Source organism: Rhinolophus sinicus, linkage group LG17 (assembly GCF_036562045.2).
Source record: "Rhinolophus sinicus isolate RSC01 linkage group LG17, ASM3656204v1, whole genome shotgun sequence".
Lineage (NCBI taxonomy): Eukaryota > Metazoa > Chordata > Mammalia > Chiroptera > Rhinolophidae > Rhinolophus > Rhinolophus sinicus.
Window position 1 is genome coordinate 25,128,848 of NC_133766.1, and position 14,477 is coordinate 25,143,324.

The 14,477-nt window shown below is 52.4% G+C and overlaps 1 protein-coding gene across 4 annotated transcripts in view; it reads right to left on the reverse strand.

Annotated features, from left to right (window-relative positions):
* VANGL2 (VANGL planar cell polarity protein 2) overlaps positions 1–10,926 on the reverse strand; it is a 29,944-nt gene extending 19,018 nt beyond the window's left edge. For 2 of the 4 annotated variants that reach the window (XM_019716440.2, XM_019716436.2), the window contains exon 1: positions 10,599–10,926. The gene's annotated coding sequence lies outside the window, so the exon portion shown is untranslated. Of the gene's footprint in view, positions 1–1,455; positions 3,900–4,076; positions 8,456–8,482; positions 9,110–9,392; positions 9,506–10,598 lie in introns of those variants that run through there. The other 2 variants (XM_074322520.1, XM_074322521.1) reach the window with 2 other exon arrangements.
* Positions 10,927–14,477: the final 3,551 nt, after the last annotated feature.

Genomic DNA, 14,477 nt, shown 5'->3' on the forward strand with positions numbered 1-14,477 from the left:
ACCACTTCAAACACACGCAGGAGGAAAACCATTGTGTTTCCCTTTCCCCTACAGATAAATTTCAAACCAGATAAAAGTGCCAGTTCTCTCCCAGTCCTTTGTTCTGAGCTGCTCAGCCTAGATCCCTACCTTCTTCCCAGCTCATACTAAAGACCTGACATAAATCCTGCTCCCCTGGCCTGCTTCTCCCACTCCTAGAAACCCAACTCAGGGTGCCCAAAAAGCACCAAAGCATGCTCCTCCCTCCTCTGCCAAACAGAGGGGCCAAAAACAAACCCAATTTCAGAGACCCCTGCCTTCTGTCCCCTCAAGTACCCCAGGGAACTAATCCAAGCACTGGAGAGGCTGGGCGGAGGGATGGTGAGTGAGCAAAGAGAAGGGCAGAAGTTCCCTGGTTTAATCAGTCTCAGGAATCGGGGGTTTGGAGGGTCTCCAGGGTGGGCAGGGTTCCCAGGGAAGAGGGTGGGGGCAGGGATCACTGGATGAGATCAACAAGTGGAAACGGAGGGAAGCCAGACTTGGTGTAGGGCACGGGGAGCCTTGGTTTGGAGGGTGACAGGCTGTAAAAGGGAATGTGTCGTGTTGCTTTTCATCTTACCCCCACTCTCCCAAGACACACAGACACACTCACTCAGTCCCCTGCTCAAACCACCCATGGATTATCTGGGGTTAAAAGGAGGCCAGAGAAGAGAGGAGGGAAGAGAGAGCCTGCCACAAAAAGGAGACCCTTCTACCCTCCAAAGGCCTTTCAGAAATAAAATTAATGGAATGTGTTTCAGTATCATCCCAAGGGGATGGGGGGAGGGCTGGGGGGAAATGTGGGGGCTTTTGTCCCAGCTGCCCAGCTTCTCCCACATTGATCACTATGGTAACCAAAGCCCCCTGTTGCCTAGGTGATGGCAGCCAGGTCTTGGAACCCATATGCAGCATCCAAAGCGAGGGAAGCTATGGAGGTGGGAGGGGGGAGGGTTAAGGGCAGAGGGGGAGAGAATGGGGTTTCTCCTCTGGCGGCCCCAGCTTTTGTTTGAGCTCTGGGATCGGGTTTCTTCAGGAAACAATTGGAGCCTCTGGAAAAAATACACTCAGAACCTGGCAACAGGCAAAAGGAGCAGGGCCCTGGAGGGAGGTTGGTGTTGGCCAAAATGCAGACCAAGACTAGACCCCTCCCCATTGCCCCACTCAGAGGAGCAGCTCAGGTGGACAAGGACTTGGACACAGACACGGGCACCCCCGTTTGTGGCACACGCTTAGGACCGATAACCAGGGAGCAGGTGACTGTGGTCACCACCTCCTTCTTCCACTGTTCTAGGCCGGGGCCACCCCATTACCCACTACCCAGTCCCATCTCCTTCAAGCCTGTGGTGGGGAAAACAGGCGGGGCAAAGATGAGGATAGGATTGGGGGACGAGAAGAAGAGGTGGGGGGCTGGGGTGGGGACAGGACACAAACATGTACCTCTAAAGGGTGCTGATTATTTCTTATCTACACTGAGGACAGGGCTGCATTGCAGTGGAGGCCTGTGGGTTGGTTTTAGAATGGACTTCCAGCCTGAGGGGAGAAGAAGACGGCAAAGAGGACAAAAGCCAAAAGTGTTCCTCTAATAGGGGAGATCTCTGACAGGACCACTTTAAACAAGTGGCCTTCCTCTCCTCAGTCCAGGATGAGGGAAAAGTTGTCCTGTCTTGGCGCAGGGGGATGGCCACCTCTTCAGATTCCTCCTGCAGAGTCTAAGGATACTTGTCCATTAAAGTCTCTGGTTCCTACACAAGAGCCCAGGTCTTTGCATGTGCACTGGACCCCCTCCCCCACTGCAAACTGTGAGTGGTGTGGACATGTGGGCACTCCCAGTCCCAGGGTTCTCTAAGTTTCTCCCACCACAACCCCAATGTCCAAGGATATCAGTGTGTTCTACCCAAAGTGCTGAATGCCTGCCCTCCTGGGTGGCACCAAGAGCCCCAACTCCCAACCCAGTGTCCCAGAAGCCAGATGTCTATCTATCCAGAGAGACAGTACCTTGTTAAAGCATCAGATCAGTGTAAGGCCTGGCAGAGACTCAAAGTCACACCTGTCGCTCTTCAGACTCTTGGTTTTCCCTCTGTGTCACACTTCTTCCCAAATCTCATCTATGTGCTCAATCCAAGTCACTCTGTCAAACACTGGTGGGGGCGGGAGGTGTCCAATATGGGAGGGGAAATGCAGTACCTAACATGGTTTCTATGGAGGGCAGGAAGGTGCCAGAACCTCTGACTGTGCCCACATCCTTCCTGGCTCCCCCTTTGATCCCCTCCCTCAGGAGACAGTGGACTGACCCACCCAGTTTTCGGCAGCTTCCAGCACCAAGCTGGAAGAGGCCTTCAACTTGAAAACCCGAGTTTTACTGAGAAAAAGGTGGGCCCAGAGAAAGAAGGTGGCTAGTCCATCGTCATGACATCTGAAGCAGCCCTCTTTTGGCCTCTATTGTTAGAAAGACCTCATGAGTACTGTGATTTTGAGGTATGCTCCTCTCAGAGTGAGACTCGGTTCATCAATGAAACTCCTTCTGGTTCTGGAAGAGCCAAGACTGTAAGGCCAGACGGGAGAATTCACTGACTCCTGTCCTACCCCGTTTTTACAAGTGACAAAGGGACAGAGACTAAAAAGTCCAAAGCCAAGAGAACTGAGACCAAAGAGACCCTTACCCTCAAAAGGGTGGTTTCTGGCCCCACCATCCACCACTCCCAACTGAGGGTCCTGATATTCTTTCATTCATTCCCATCCAACCTCAGGCCATGGACAAGCCACCCATCCCAGGCTGGGTTTTCCCTACCACAAAAAGAACTAAATTCAGAGGGCGCCAGGACCAGCCCCAAGCCCCAGATCCTCATTTTTATACCCTAAAACGGCCCCAGTGCCCTTGAGTGACAGTGTTGTCCAGAAGGCCAGAGAGAATAGCTGAATCTCAGGGGGCTGAAGAGGAGGAAAGAGCCAAGAGCCAGACCGGGGAGCCCAGGATCTGGCACCAAGTGCCCTGCCCCCACCCTGCTCACCAGGCAATCTCCCCGGACAGCCCCAGACATGAGTTCACCACCCTTAGGGGCCAGGGACAGGGGGCAGGAACCTTCTCCTTACAGTGCTGAGTAGCACGGGAGGGTCTGTGCTTGGGTCACCCAGGCATCTCTGCTTCCAGAGCAGCTGCACACTACCAGACCCCAGTGCAAGGAGCAGGTGAGGGCCCGCAGACTGGGCTCCTGGCCAGGACACCTGAGCTTGCATTAGAACCGAAAAGGAGCCACTGAAGCCAAAGCCAGCCTCTCTCCACCTACTTCCTTAATTTCCCTGCGTGTCAGGCAGGGGTAAGGCTGGGTACCCTCCAAATCCACAGACACACAAACACAGACACATACGTATACCCACTCGCGTATTCCCCCTCTGAAACCTGGAATGGCTCCTGCCTGCCCCACCCAGCTCCACCCACCTTGGCTGGGCAGGTTCTGTAGAGACTTGCTCTGCTTTCTCTGGCACCCCCACCCCCACTGCAGCTCTCTGAAAGTCCTTGCCCCCAGCACACTAGACACAAGCCACACGTGCACACGTGTGTACACACACACACACACACACACATACACGCACACACACCCTAGCACTCCATTCCCGGAAGGGAACATGGGCAGGGAAGGAGTACATAGTAGGAGGGGTGAGTAAGCCCTTCGGCATATATCTCAGGTATAGACTAAGCTGGTGAGAAGGTAGCCACGGCTTCTAGATCCCTGGATGCTGTTTAATTTTCACCAATGGGTAGGCCCCACAATTGCCACCCACCAGGCTCCGAGCTGCTTCTTCCCTCAGCTGGGGCAACGGACTGGCCCTTACCTGCCCATCAGGTAAGCTGTGGAAGAGCCCAGAAGGCACCTCCAAGTTGTCTGCAGGGACAAGAGAAAGTAGACAATGGAAGGTGAGCAAGCTGTGACGGCCAACTGACCAACCTCCTGTGCACAGCAGTTCTACTCAGGGAAAACAAAAATGCCTCCCCCTTTTCACAGCCTACTGTCCAAGGTAGGCCCCACACGTCCCTTACCCAAGAGACCTTCAAATCCTACCTGGGAGGGGGATTCAGCCACCTTAGGCTTGCATGTGGATGGGGACAGCTGTGATGTGGAAGCCACTGGCAACAAAGGCTGGTTTGTACAGGAAAAGCAGTGGGGTGGGCCTAAGGGTGTGAGACACCTTGTGACTGGGGGTGCAGGTGGCAGGTCTGTGTCTCCCTGTTCTGAAAACCTCCTCACACCTCAGTTCTTATTTAGGAAAACCAAACCAGCTGAAAGGCCCAAGTACCAACCAACCTCCACCATCTTGACAAACCCACCACCTGAGTGAGGTTGTCACTCTTTCTGAGGAATGAAACATCCCCCACCCCTTATATCTGCCACATTTCCCTGGGTAAAGCCGGTAACAAAAAAAAACAAAATAAGTGTCTCTGTTCACACTCTGTTGTTAAGTTACTGCATTCACATCTCAGGCTCAGCACCTGTTCTTGTCCAACCCCCACTTACCCTAAAAAGCCAGAGACCCCCTCCCCAGACTCACGCACAAATACCTCATATCTCTTCTGGCCAGGGTGGGGGAACCAGGAGTTCTCTGGTGACAGCAAAGGTTTGAATGATATTGTTAGGGGGTTGCTGGTAAACTCTAGAGACAATGATGGCCAGACCCCTCCCAATCACAAATAAGACCCCATGGACTATGGTGGCAGGAACCCCCATGTGTGAAGGGGTCCAGAAGAGCGGAAGAGGCCAGCCCCAAGAGAGGTTCTGCCCAGGTGGCAGCCCTGCCCCAAGCTTATGACAACGTGCTGCTCCCCTTAGGAGACCCTGTTTCTCCAGGACTCTGTGTCACCCCTTCCCTTAGGGGCAGACTTCTCTACCACTCAAGCTGATATCTGGGCTCAAATTTGCTTTTCAGGAGACAGGGAAATTACTCAAGTTCAAGATTAAAGGCAATAATGAGTAAAATCAGACCTAACTGGAATGAGAATAGGGAAAGGTGGAAAGAGCACTATGGGAAACAGAAGAGCAATGAAGTTAGATAGATCTGGCACAGCCTCTTAGGAGCAATGTAATCTTGGATGAGTAGCTTACCTACTCTAAACTTCAGTTTTCATATCTGTAAAATGGGGATAATAGTGCCTACTTCAGAAGGGTAAGAGTTTTCAACGAAATAACATATATAGAATATCACAGGCAGGCACATAATAGATGCTCAATAAAATGTTAGTTTCCCTCTTCTTTGTCCTTTAGAGGGGGCAGAGCCAATCCCCTACACTTCCTGTTCCCATAACCTCATTGTGAGAAATAAGATCCCACCCAGAATAAGAGGAATCTCCTCTGGCTACAGTTTTGGCCCCAACCACCAAATGAGGGCCCCTCTCTAACTGAGACCACACCCAGGTACACACACACTGCTGGAGAGAGCAACCAAAACCCGTCGTCCTCTCTCTGCCTCTTTTCTTGGGGACTCTTGGATGCCCAGCCTCTCTCTTTCCCTTCCTCCTTGCACTTACAGTGAGGCAGAGCCTGCGCTCCAATCACCTCCCACTCTCCTGTAGGCACTAAGTCCACCTGTGTGTGGAGTTGCAGGGGAAGAGAGCCCCAAGCTTCCCATCCCCAGCTGCTTCCCACTCTCCTCTCTTACTGCCCCTCCCTGATTGCCAGGATATCCTCAGCTCTGCAGATTCCAAGCCTGCTTCTCCCAAACCTGCTCCCAGCTGTCACATCTGTAATTACCAACCTTGCCAGGGGCATTGGACAAGCACAGCAGCACCTCGTTTCCAAAGGCCAACCCCGCACCCCCGGCAGGCCTCTGCCTCCTACTCTGTACTACTCAGGGTGTAGGGAAGGGATGGAAAGATTCTCTCTGACCCACCTCATTTCTCTCCAGATCACAAAAAAAGATGACAGAGGACTGCCCAAGTCAGGTCACCAAAACACAGGGTAAAGAAAGGGAGGGCTGCTGGGGGGGGGGGGGGGGCAGGTATGAGTAGGATTTACTTCCATCACCTCTGCTACCAAAATCTCACCATGAATAAAGTTGTCCACCTGGAGAGGGTAAGAGGAGAAATCTCAGGTCAATTCAGAAAGGGGAAGTTGACACCCAGTAAAACGAAGATGGGAACCCACACGGATGAGGGTAGATGCATACAGAAGGGAGCTGCCCAGGAAAGAGCAAGTTTAAAAGTCTGAGCCGACCCAGACCCTGTGAAGAATCCAATAATACCAAGCTGAGTGTGGTTTACCAACACGCCTGACCATTCTCGCCTCTTCAGCTTCTCCCTGCAATGCTCTCCTCGGTCCCCTCACTGTCTGCCTAACTTGTCCATTAAATCCTGCTAAGGGCAATCTACACCATGGAATATGATTCAGTCATGAAAAAGGATGAAGTCTGATACCTGCTACAGATACCTGGTTCATCAATGTGGATGAACCTTGAGAAGATTAAGCTAAATAAGGGAAGCCAGACACAAAAGGTCACACATTGTATAATTCCATTTATATGAAATATCCAAAACAGGTAAATCCATAGAAACAGAAGGAATGAGGAGGAACTGCTTAATGGGCACTGGTTTCCTTTTGGGGTGGTAAAAATGTTTTTATATAGAGGCTATAGTTGAACAATAACGAGAATGTACTAACTGCCACTGTTCATCTTAAAATTGTTTATTTTATGTTATACGAATTTCATCACAATAAAAAATAAAAAAATACGCCAACTAAGGGCACATCTCTTCCAGGTCCCTTTCCTGACACCCATCCCAGGGCCAGCACTCTTGCGCTATGCTCTGGTGGCCTCCAGAACACACCTCCACATAGCACTCACTGGGCTAAGTGAATCGACATGTTTATGCACGTCTCTGTGAAAGACTGCCTCATTCGCCCCTCCATCCCTGCCCTGTGCTTCTCACAACACCTGGCAGGAGATAGGCAGCACCCAACATGGTCTGCCAGAGTCAAAGCCTAGCTCTCCTCCCCAGCCCAGAACTCTCCCAGAACTCTCTCCATAGCAACTTTTTTTGGGGGGAGGGAATATTGGGGAACAGTGTGGTTTTTCCAGGACCCATCAGCTCCATGTAGTTCTGGAGGGCACAGCTCAGCTCCAAGTCCAGTCACGATTTTCAGTCTAGTTGCCAGGGGCACAGCCCACCATCCCATGCGTGAATTGAAGCAGCAACCATGCTGTCAAGAGCTCACACTCTAACCAACTGAGCCATCTGGCCACCCCACCGCAGCTCAGGGGCAGCTCACTGTCGTCAATCTAGTTGTGGAGGGTGCAGCTCACTGGCCTATGTGGCAATCGAACCAGCAACCCTGTTATTCAGAGCTCATGCTCTAACCAACTGAGCCATCCGTCCACCCCCTCTCCATAGCAACTTTCAATCAGAATCCGAACCACACTAACTACCATTTTATTACTGAGTGCTTCCCATGTGCTAGGCAGGCACTGTGTGAAGTACTCTCTACATATTACTTCATTTAATACTCATAAACATAAGAGGCAGGGCCCATTTTTAACTCTATTATATCAGTGAGCTTCAAAAATTTATCTGTTTTTCTCTGAGGTCACAAAACTAGGAAGCATCAAACCCAGAATTTAAGAGCAAGCTGAAACCCAGGGAAGGAGACCAGTGGGGGGACCTGGGATTCCTTGAGGAAGGCCCCATTTAGGGTTGGAGGATGACATCTTAAGACACCTAAGAGGCTGAAGAATGGGGTTCTTAAACCCCCAAGTCACACCACTATTAAGTACTAATCCCAACCACTGAGTCAGACTCTTCCCTTTGGCCCCACAGTGTGGGAAGCTATTAAAGGATGAATAAGCCAAGAAGATGACTGGAGTCCCTAAAACTCAAAAGGGGATAAGGGGAGTCCCAGAGCTCTTCCCCCAGAGCTCTATTAGCCAAGTTCATGCCCCCTCTAACTGGAAGGACCTCTTGAAAACCAGATGAGTAGATAAAAGTCTGCCTTCCTCTAGGACCAGGGAAGAAAGTCCTTCCCCAGAACTTGAAGGGTCAAAAGGAGCACAGAGGGCACACCAAAAAGGCCTGCATGTTAAGAATGAGAGGAAATAGAAAAAGACAATGGGGGAGGGGCCAATGTGACCACTGGGTCCAGTCTGAAGTACTTGCAAAGATGGCACTTCCTATTGTCTGGCCACAATTCCTCCTCCTTGGAAGAGCGCTCCACCAGTACAGTATAGCATGCATGCAGTGAGACTGCAAAGAGCGAGACATGTGACAAGGCCAGAGCACTCTGCCCTAGATGCAAGTACACACTCACCACAGGAGCCCTACCCGCCAGACAGGTGTCAGATTTGAGGGAATCATGCATTTTTTAAGTCTAGTCTTCCTACTTTGCCTGTCCCTAGTCCCAACATTTTCCAACTCCCACTACTCTTATCCAAGGGCATCAGGGAAGGTGGGGAGTCATGACGAAAGAGGGAACATTCCAATTACCTGTGCCCATTAGGGACTCCACCATTCCAATCCGATCCCCCAGAGAGCCTTACGGGCAATCATAGCCTCAGCCCCTAAAACCGGATGCCATGACCTGACTGGCAGCAAGAGGAAAATGGCTGAGAAAGCAAACAAGGTGTGCATCCAAAAGAAGGCCACCCGCTTCCCTTCACTCTAAAAAAGAACGGACAAGAGAGAGGAAGGAAAGAAGGTGGTTGCTGCTCCTCTGGGGAGCAATATACCCACTTCCTAGGCAATGTGACTTCCCACCATGCTATCATAATGATGAGACATGGGTGCCTGCCCCTTCCCTAACTGGGGCATCTGCCCTCTTGTAAGCTCAGCCCCTATACCTCACCCTCAGACCTGGCCCCAGACCACAACCCCATCCAATCATGCTTCTTACCAGTGAAAAGGGAAACTATGTGACAAACCACACAGACACACTTCCAGAACTCCTGAAGAACATCCCCACTGACCTCCCCCAAGCTCCCACATCACCTTCTCAACCCCGTGGAGGGGAACCCAAGTTATTCCACACTGGATCTCATCCGTTCAGCAAGCATGCTCCTTCCTCTTGCCTCCTTCCATTCCGAAATCCCAAGTCTCCTCAGGAACTGTCGGATCCTGGTGGCAGGGCAGTTAGTGGACTCCAAAACTGCTTTCTAAGAGAACTGTGGCTTGAGGGGGTTGAATTTGGGCTAGAAAGCCAAGAATGTAGCCTCTCCAAGCAATAGAACCCAACCTATGATGGTGGATTGGGGGACGGGGGAAGGCCCCTCTTATTCTCCCTAACTCCTCCAATCCCCAATTATTCTAGGACTACAAGGAGAACCCTTTTCCCCATCCTCACAAGACACACTCTTTTCTAGAAAAACCCACTTCCCAAAACAGGCCCACTCACTCTTACCCGTAGGTCTCAGATACTTAAGACAGTACCCTCAAACCCAGGCAGGGACATCCAAGATGCCTCAGAATCCTCCAGACAGCTCTCCCTTTGGGCTTTCTGCCAGGAAAATCTGCCTGCAGAGGCAAGAAGCAGTACCCCCAATACACACTCAGAAATACACACCACCTAGGGCGGGCACACACACAGTGGTACTTATCCATTCACAAAGGTTACACACAAGAGAACAGATTCACTCACACCGCTTCTCAGTACACGGGTGAACACACACCTATCAGGGTATGCCCCATTCTGTTCTTACACACTCACCTTCCTCTACCTATAGACCTCTTTCCCATTAACCCCTCCCCAGTTCACACACATAGACAGACACACACCCCTGCCCCAAAGTGTACAGTAAGTCCATATCCAAACACACAGCAGATCCACGGTCAGCCACTCCCTTAGTGCACACACTCAGGCACAGAAAAACACCTACACCTCCAAACCCAGGGGCCCACCTGCAGGACACACAAAAACAAAAGAATCGTGCACACTGGTCTTCCACCAATCCTTTAAAACTCACTAGTGCAGAACCCACAGCCCCCCAAATGGGTAAATAGAGTGGGGAGAGAGATGCTGGCACCTGTCCCCTAGGCCTCCATAACCAGTATGTGGGTCTCCAGCCCAACATCCTGGAGCTGCACACACACACCCTCTACTCTCCTGGGCCCGCTCGCCAATCTCCACATTTCACCCTGAACCATACCTGCCCCGTCCCTCCCCACACTCCTGAGGTATGGATGCACCCTAAGCACCTTCGCTTCCAATACCTCCAGACCCTCATCCTTCCACTGCCTCTCCCCACCTTCAACACAGACTCCCCGTCTGCGGCTTTAACCGGCTGCCCGGGAATCATTAAAGCCCCCAGCCCAGGCCCCGGGCCCAGGAAAGTCCCCGACGCTCCAGGCCCGGCTCCGTCCGCGCCCCTTCCCCTCCCCAAAGTTGGGGGGGGGGGGCTTTCCGCTGTGCAGTGGGGGACGGATCGGAAGGGGGTTGCCCTGCAAGGAGGTTGCCCCGCGCCCCCCTTCCCCAATAAGCCACCCCACTCGATAAGGGGCTGGCTCCCTTGCATGATTGTTCTCCTTTTCTGTTTCTTTTTTTTTTCTTTTTTTCTTTTTTTCTTTTTTTTGCAAACTTTGCCCGCGCCCCCCGCGGCCCGGTACTCACCCGCCGCTGTGACCTGCCCGGTGGGTTCCGTGGGCGCCCCGCTCGGCCCGGCGCCTTTGTATCCGCAGCGCTCCGGGTCTCTTGGAACTCCGCGTTCCCGGCCCGGCAGCGCGGACTGAGAGAGTGTGGAGGGGGCTCCGGAGCCTGGTCAACCCTCTCCGTCCCAGACGGCTGCCTCTGCCCCCTCAAGGCCCCAGGGCAGGGGGCCGGGGGCAATGTGGGGCGCTCAGGCTCCCATGGCGGGACCAGGGATCTAGGAATTAGGGATCAGGGATCAGATCTGGAGCCGGCGGTAGAGGGGGAGGGGTGGAGGGGGAGGGGTGGCGGGGGAGGGGACGAGGCGGGGGTGCAGGGGGTGGGGAGCACGCTCCTGGTGCCGCCTCCTGGCTGTTCCCGCCGCCGCCGCCCTCCCGCCGCTGGGTCCATTGTTTGCGGCCGGCTCTTCCCCGAGTCGCTTCTCCCCCAACCTCCGCCTACAGATACCCTGCGGCCCTCGGCGTTCTTGGGATTTCGCCGTAGGGCAGCGACCCCGGTACCAAACGAAGACCTGAGAGTCCCTCGACTCCTGGCCTTGCCCCAGCCTGCAGCTCCTCCTACAGTCCCCCCTGCAGCCCTTCCTCGACACCCCCCCCGGAGACCAAGCTCCAAAAACCCCAAGGATGGCCGTGTTCAATTCTTTAGGGCCCCAGACCCAGCTACTCGAAATCCGGTGGTTGTGGAAAAATTGATTTCTCCCCCACCCCCAAGGTGGCGAGAAGGGAGAGTCATCCCTGATTTTAATTAGTGGCGAGAGACGCGCCCCTCTTCCTATGCATGCGGGGATTTCCCTGACTCCAACACCACCATATCGCCCCACTTCCAAAAATAATTTAATTACTCGGTATTCTAGCTGCGAGCGGCGACCCCCAGTCAGTCTGGGACGCTCCCTCATTAACGCTTTTTCCTTCCCTCTGGTTTGAACGTTGGGATTAATTACAAAGGGAACCCTGCGGGGGGGGGGGGGGGGGGGGACGGGGAGACGACGAGGGCGCCGGGAGTGTGGATGGCGGAGGAGAGGGGCCCTTTTCCCAGGAAACCTCCAGAAGTAAAAAAAAACAAAAAATGCTTTGGTGTATCGGGTCTCTAACCCCAAGCAGGCTGGGCTCTCCGCAAGGGTTTCAGATACCTTGGAGTTGAAGGTGTTACACAGGGATTACAGGGTATCTAAAAATACCCGCCATAATTGGGGGCATTTCTGCCTTAGAGCACTCCAAGAAAACTGTTGGGATTCGTGAAGTGGGCGATAGACTGAACCCACCAAGAGTGACCACCATAAAAGTCTAGGCTATGGGAAGTCCATGTTTCCCTTGGAGAGAGTGAAAGCAAAAGTATGATTATATTATCATTAGTGTTATTGCTGTGCAACCCCTCACTTACCTAGAACAGTAATACTTCAAAACTACCTCCACATGAGGAACGTCTCCCTGGGTAGGGCACAGCCCTGGCAACACTTCAGCATCCTCCAACTCCCAATCCTGGTATCTTCTCTCCCAACCCTGTGATTAAGAAGTTCCAAGGAAGGAGACACCCCGCCTCTCTGTTCCTCACTGCTTTGGGGCTTTTTGCTCCTCCCTGATGAATTTCTTTTTTCTGAGACCCAATCTCATCCCTGTCTGTCGTCAATTCTAGCCTGACCAAAGATGAGGACAGAGCCGTCTTCATCTGCATTGTGACCATTCAAAGACGGAGAACCTTTAGAAACACTTCTCATCTCCTTTGTCTGAACCCTGGCCTCTCCTCATCCCCCATTCGCACACCTTGGATCAGCAAGTGGTTCGGTACCACAACTGCATGGAATATGCAGAATCATCTTTTCAGGCACCCAAGTTCTTGCATGTATTCAGGCTTGTTCCATTGGTGACTATCATGTGCCAGGAACTGGGCTGCACTGTGGGTCCTGGCAGTGACCACACCCAGGTATATAAAGGGAAATAGGGAGGCCTTAGGGTGCTCCCAGTCCAGCCCAGAGCACACCCCCAGTACTGGGCAGCAAGTGTGTAATTTGACAGTGTCGGGCTGCCATAGCTACCCCAACTGACTATCCAGCAGGTTTAAAGTGGACTATGGTCATGTTATGCTAGCCGGTGTCACAGACTTCAAAGGAGCCCAAAGAATTGGAAACAGAGCTTCTGACACCAGAATTACAGATAATTCTGTAGACTGGCCCCAAGTAAAGCTCAAAACCTAAATCAAGATGTCAATAGATGAGGCTTCAGGATTAACAAATATCAGGCATCAAGCTGGAATAAGCTTGGTTTCTCGTTTTTCTTCTCTGAGGGTGAGATTGGGGCTTTCAATTGCATCTGGTAATTAAAACACTAGATTACAGAGAAGTCCAATATGAAATCTGATTGGTGTGGTGTGTCCTGTGCAGCAATTCTCTGGACTGCCTTCCACCCTCACCACTAGGATGAAAACCCACCTGGACCTCATAAATCCTTAATTCATGGAGTGGGGAACTAGAGACCCAAAGAAGAGCCTCATGTGCCCCAGGACCCAAGGGACCTAGCCTAATTCTTCAGGAGGGAGGAAGGCACTAAAATGACATCCAACCAGGACTTTCCCAAGGGAGCCCACCTACAATGACAAAGGGAGGTCAGGAGCCTGAAGGACAAGAGTGGAATAGATTGAACTTTGAATACATAGGTCCTAGCTTTGAGGACATGGGCAAGTTTCTTAATTTCTTCAAGCCTCAATGCCTGTATTTAAAATGGAACTAATAAGGTAATAGAAGGAACTCCCTCCACATACTCATAGCGCCCCAGTCAATTCCCAAACTTCCCCTCTGTTCTGTGCCTAAGGGATTCATAGTGCTTTCGGGAATCTTATTTAAGGAAGGGGGCTCCTAGCCAAAAACCAAGGTTCTGTATAGAAGCTCTTTCAACTCCTCACCAGCTCATGGGCCTGAGGCAGCCAGGATGGAACAGGCAGACCAGAGACTGCCCTGGAAGGTTGAGAATCCTGGGAAAGATGCAAAGGGCTCAAGAAGTGGCAGTGGACACTCTCTGTGGGGACAGAGCCAGGAGTGCAGTTTCTAGGCTCTCGGCCTCACGTGGAAAGGTGCTCACTCGGGTAGTAAATGGCCATCAACTGTGATTGGATGGCCATCAGCTGTGGCTGGTTGGCCGTCAGCTGTAACCAGTGAGACAATTGGCCACTGATATAACTGCCGCGGCTGCACTGGGGAGAGGGAATCAGTCGGTTGGCAGAAAAGCGGACAGCAGGTCGCACGTCGGGTGACTCCAGCCTCCAGTGAGACTATAGTGGTATGACTCCCCTACCTATGGCTCCCTGGGTGTTCCTTTCTGGCCTAGCCACATCCTGCATTCTTATGTGGGGAGCGGGAGCTGAGACCCCGCAGGCCGCCCCGCATGGCAAATGGCGCAGCGAGCAGGGTCACCCACATGAGTACCCGCATGACACTCTACAAGGGAAGGTCCCAGCTACAGAGAAGTGCCTGCTTCCAGTGCAGATGAAGCTGTTCCCAGAAGTCAATCCCAGACCATGGTGGCAAAGGTTAGGTCTTCTACTCTGGTGAAAAGTAGGGCCCTTTCCCAGTACCACTGCTGAGAAAGGGGAATCCGTAGTACCTTGCTCAAACATAGAAGCTTCACACCTTAGCAGGATGGCCATCAAAGTTTTTCAATATAAGTGATTAGCAATTTCAGCCACTCGCAGGTACAGGTGATCCCAGTAATGTACTGTCGTGCGGAGGACCCTGCTCGCTGTGCCATTTGTCGTGCAGGGTACCAGGCGGGGTCTCTGCTCCCGCTCCCCACAAGAGAACGCTGGATATGGTGAGGCCCAAAAGAACACCCACGGAGCCATAAGTAGGGGAGT